At 51.8% G+C, this 5,000-nt stretch overlaps 1 non-coding gene across 1 annotated transcript in view; it reads right to left on the reverse strand.

Annotated features, from left to right (window-relative positions):
* The window catches only part of LOC124578122, a 1,910-nt gene extending 1,002 nt beyond the window's left edge, over positions 1-908 (reverse strand). Inside the window, exon 1 of the ribosomal RNA XR_006972667.1 lies at positions 1-908. This exon is cut by the window's left edge and continues 1,002 nt beyond it. This is a non-coding gene — a ribosomal RNA (small subunit ribosomal RNA).
* Positions 909-5,000: the final 4,092 nt, after the last annotated feature.

Below are 5,000 nucleotides of genomic sequence, written 5' to 3' on the forward strand. Positions count from 1 at the left end.
CATTATTCCATGCACACAGTATTCAGGCGGGCTTGCCTGCTTTAAGCACTCTAATTTGTTCAAAGTAAACGTGCCGGCCCACCGAGACACTCACTCAAGAGCACCCTGGTAGGATTGCAACGGGGTCCGCCTCGGGACGCACGAGCACGCACGAGGCGCGTCGCACGCCTTCAGCTCGCCCCACCGGCAGGACGTCCCACGATACATGCCAGTTAAACACCGACGGGCGGTGAACCAACAGCGTGGGACACAAATCCAACTACGAGCTTTTTAACCGCAACAACTTTAATATACGCTATTGGAGCTGGAATTACCGCGGCTGCTGGCACCAGACTTGCCCTCCAATAGATACTCGTTAAAGGATTTAAAGTGTACTCATTCCGATTACGGGGCCTCGGATGAGTCCCGTATCGTTATTTTTCGTCACTACCTCCCCGTGCCGGGAGTGGGTAATTTGCGCGCCTGCTGCCTTCCTCGGATGTGGTAGCCGTTTCTCAGGCTCCCTCTCCGGAATCGAACCCTGATTCCCCGTTACCCGTTACAACCATGGTAGGCGCAGAACCTACCATCGACAGTTGATAAGGCAGACATTTGAAAGATGCGTCGCCGGTACGAGGACCGTGCGATCAGCCCAAAGTTATTCAGAGTCACCAAGGCAAACGGACCGGACGAGCCGACCGATTGGTTTTGATCTAATAAAAGCGTCCCTTCCATCTCTGGTCGGGACTCTGTTTGCATGTATTAGCTCTAGAATTACCACAGTTATCCAAGTAACGTGGGTACGATCTAAGGAACCATAACTGATTTAATGAGCCATTCGCGGTTTCACCTTAATGCGGCTTGTACTGAGACATGCATGGCTTAATCTTTGAGACAAGCATATGACTACTGGCAGGATCAACCAGGGAGCTGCGTCAACTAGAGCTGAGCAGCCGGCCGCCCGGGAGTGTGTCCCGGGGGCCCGCGCGAACACGCAAGCGTCCGCTCAATTATTCTGCAAACAGGAGGAGGCTGAGCTCCCCTGCACCATACACCTCGAAACCCTCTCAGGTCCCGGCGGCGCGCAGCGCCGTCCTAAGTACTTGGTCGGGTTCGAGAGAGGCGCAATCGCCCGGAGTTTGGCGAGTAGACGCTTTAGGTGCGACCACCCGTGCTCCCAACTGAGCTTGCCGCTGCCGACAGAGGCCCGGGAGCGTGCTGTCGTGGCATTGCCGGCGGGAGACAACACGCGCCACCTACGGTGACCGGCAGCTCCAACGCCAGCGCCACAGAAGGACAAAAGCCCCACTTGGGTGCCGAAGCGAACTCTCCCAGCACAGCGCACGCGCCAACACGTCCGCACAGCTGCGATACAAACCACCTGCGAGAACCGCAGAGGCGACCGAGCAGCAGACGGCGTCGCGGCGCCGAGCGCCGGGCGGCGGCGCATCCTCAGCGCACACAGTCCTCAATCGGACCAGCACACTGCAGATGTCCACCGCGCTTCGCACCGGGCCCGCGAGGACCTACTTTGGCCGCACGGCGCCGCGTGCAGGGTGCGCCGGCGCGCAGCTGCGCCGCCTGCCGCCTCCGTCGGCCGGCGCGCCTGCCACTGGCCGCCCCCACCAGCCGGCTGTAGCGCGTGCGCCCACGCACCGCGCGGCCAGCACGCCGGGAGGCCCCCCCTCACCGGCCGGGGACGGTCCCACCCAGCCACCGCCGCGTATCGCTTCACACCCAGATGCCATTCACGTTCGTGGGCATGGTGGGTATCGCTGGAACAACCGGTTGGTAGCTCAACCGATCGTCGCCATCACTGATTCACCTCTAGCGAGAACAACCGCACCACAACGGTTTACCAGTTGTTCATTTGCGTAACGTCACCAGCAAACGTAGGCGTCCATCGCCATTTGCAAATTCAACGATTGTTGCATGCCTGTGTCAGGTGTCACGACACACTATGTCTGCCCACATACACGCAACAACATGTGCACGCTTCGCGAACACGTGGAAGGTGGCCCCCGTACGTATGCGATGTCCATTGCGCGAACGACTGTCAACCGGCCTCTGTCGCATGTCGCAGATGTGGAACGCAGTGCACCATGCTATCACGGTGTGTGAGAAGAGACGACTACGTCTGACAACACGCGCCACTACATCAACAGACGGCTCATGCTGATCGCCATCCAGGGCATACCACACTGCAATCCAGCTCTTATAGGGAGACGACACGTAGCTGAGTGCACAACATTTGGACCGCATGGTTCGCCGTTGTTGGCGCAGTCGTTGTACGGTCACATGTACCACGATGTATCATTCAGTACATGAGGACCAATGTGCAGTACAGTGTGTGATTTGGACGTACAACATCAGCGGACAGTTGACACAGGCCGTACCACAGCGTAGGCTAAGTGCTTCGCCATGCAAATGCCAATGAACAACTGCAAATGCCAATGAACAACTGCAAAGGGCATTGAGCATGTACGTCCTGCTGCCATCCACATTACAGTGTATAGCTGCAAGGTGTTTAACATGAAGCGATACACTGGGGACCGGGCAGTGCGAGTAGCAAACTATATTGCGGGGGTTGCAGTTAGGCAACACTACACTAATTTAACGCGTCGTATGACAATTACAGAGCAGGTTAAGGCCCAACGTGTGTTGGGTTAAGGCCCAACGTGTGTTGGGTTAAGGCCCAACGTGTGTTGGGTTAAGGCCCAACGTGTGTTGGGTTAAGGCCCAACGTGTGTTGGGTTAAGGCCCAACGTGTGTTGGGTTAAGGCCCAACGTGTGTTGGGTTAAGGCCCAACGTGTGTTGGGTTAAGGCCCAACGTGTGTTGGGTTAAGGCCCAACGTGTGTTGGGTTAAGGCCCAACGTGTGTTGGGTTAAGGCCCAACGTGTGTTACGTTACGGCGCAACGTGGGTTACGTTACGGCGCAACGTGGGTTGCGTTACGGCGCAACGTAGGTTACGTTACGGCGCAACGTAGGTTACGTTAAGGCGCAACGTAGGTTACGTTAAGGCGCAACGTAGGTTACGTTAAGGCGCAACGTAGGTTACGTTAAGGCGCAACGTAGGTTACATTAAGGCGCAATATAGGTTACATTAAGGCGCAATATAGGTTACATTAAGGCGCAATATAGGTTACATTAAGGCGCAATATAGGTTACGTTAAGGCGCAATATAGGTTAGGTTAAGGCGCAATATAGGTTACGTTAAGGCGCAATTTAGGTTACGTTAAGGCGCAATATAGGTTACGTTAAGGCGCAATATAGGTTACGTTAAGGCGCAATATAGGTTACGTTAAGGCGCAATATAGGTTACGTTAAGGCGCAATATAGGTTACGTTAAGGCGCAATATAGGTTACGTTAAGGCGCAATATAGGTTAGGTTAAGGCGCAATATAGGTTAGGTTAAGGCGCAATATAGGTTAGGTTAAGGCGCAATATAGGTTACGTTAAGGCGCAATATAGGTTAGGTTAAGGCGCAATATAGGTTACGTTAAGGCGCAATATAGGTTACGTTAAGGCGCAATACAGGTTACGTTAAGGCGCCATACAGGTTAGGTTAAGGCGCCATACAGGTTAGGTTAAGGCGCAATACAGGTTAGGTTAAGGCGCAATACAGGTTAGGTTAAGGCGCAATACAGGTTAGGTTAAGGCGCAATACAGGTTAGGTTAAGGCGCAATACAGGTTAGGTTAAGGCGCAATACAGGTTAGGTTAAGGCGCAATACAGGTTAGGTTAAGGCGCAATACAGGTTAGGTTAAGGCGCAATACAGGTTAGGTTAAGGCGCAATACAGGTTAGGTTAAGGCGCAATACAGGTTAGGTTAAGGCGCAATACAGGTTAGGTTAAGGCGCAATACAGGTTAGGTTAAGGCGCAATACAGGTTAGGTTAAGGCGCAATACAGGTTAGGTTAAGGCGCAATACAGGTTAGGTTAAGGCGCAATACAGGTTAGGTTAAGGCGCAATACAGGTTAGGTTAAGGCGCAATACAGGTTAGGTTAAGGCGCAATACAGGTTAGGTTAAGGCGCAATACAGGTTAGGTTAAGGTACGACATAGGTTAGGTTAAGGTACGACATAGGTTAGGTTAAGGTACGACATAGGTTAGGTTAAGGTACGACATAGGTTAGGTTAAGGTACGACATAGGTTAGGTTACGGTACGACATAGGTTAGGTTACGGTACGACATAGGTTAGGTTACGGTACGACATAGGTTAGGTTACGGTACGACATAGGTTAGGTTACGGTACGACATAGGTTAGGTTACGGTACGACATAGGTTAGGTTACGGTACGACATAGGTTAGGTTACGGTACGACATAGGTTAGGTTACGGTACGACATAGGTTAGGTTGCGGTACGACATAGGTTAGGTTACGGTACGACATAGGTTAGGTTACGGTACGACATAGGTTAGGTTACGGTACGACATAGGTTAGGTTACGGTACGACATAGGTTAGGTTACGGTACGACATAGGTTAGGTTACGGTACGACATAGGTTAGGTTACGGTACGACATAGGTTAGGTTACGGTACGACATAGGTTAGGTTACGGTACGACATAGGTTAGGTTACGGTACGACATAGGTTAGGTTACGGTACGACATAGGTTAGGTTACGGTACGACATAGGTTAGGTTACGGTACGACATAGGTTAGGTTACGGTACGACATAGGTTAGGTTACGGTACGATATAGGTTAGGTTACGGTACGACATAGGTTAGGTTACGGTACGACATAGGTTAGGTTACGGTACGACATAGGTTAGGTTACGGTACGATATAGGTTAGGTTACGGTACGATATAGGTTAGGTTACGGTACGATATAGGTTAGGTTACGGTACGATATAGGTTAGGTTACGGTACGATATAGGTTAGGTTACGGTACGATATAGGTTAGGTTACGGTACGATATAGGTTAGGTTACGGTACGATATAGGTTAGGTTACGGTACGATATAGGTTAGGTTACGGTACGATATAGGTTAGGTTACGGTACGATATAGGTTAGGT

Source organism: Schistocerca americana, unplaced genomic scaffold (genome assembly GCF_021461395.2).
Source record: "Schistocerca americana isolate TAMUIC-IGC-003095 unplaced genomic scaffold, iqSchAmer2.1 HiC_scaffold_272, whole genome shotgun sequence".
Classification (NCBI taxonomy): domain Eukaryota; kingdom Metazoa; phylum Arthropoda; class Insecta; order Orthoptera; family Acrididae; genus Schistocerca; species Schistocerca americana.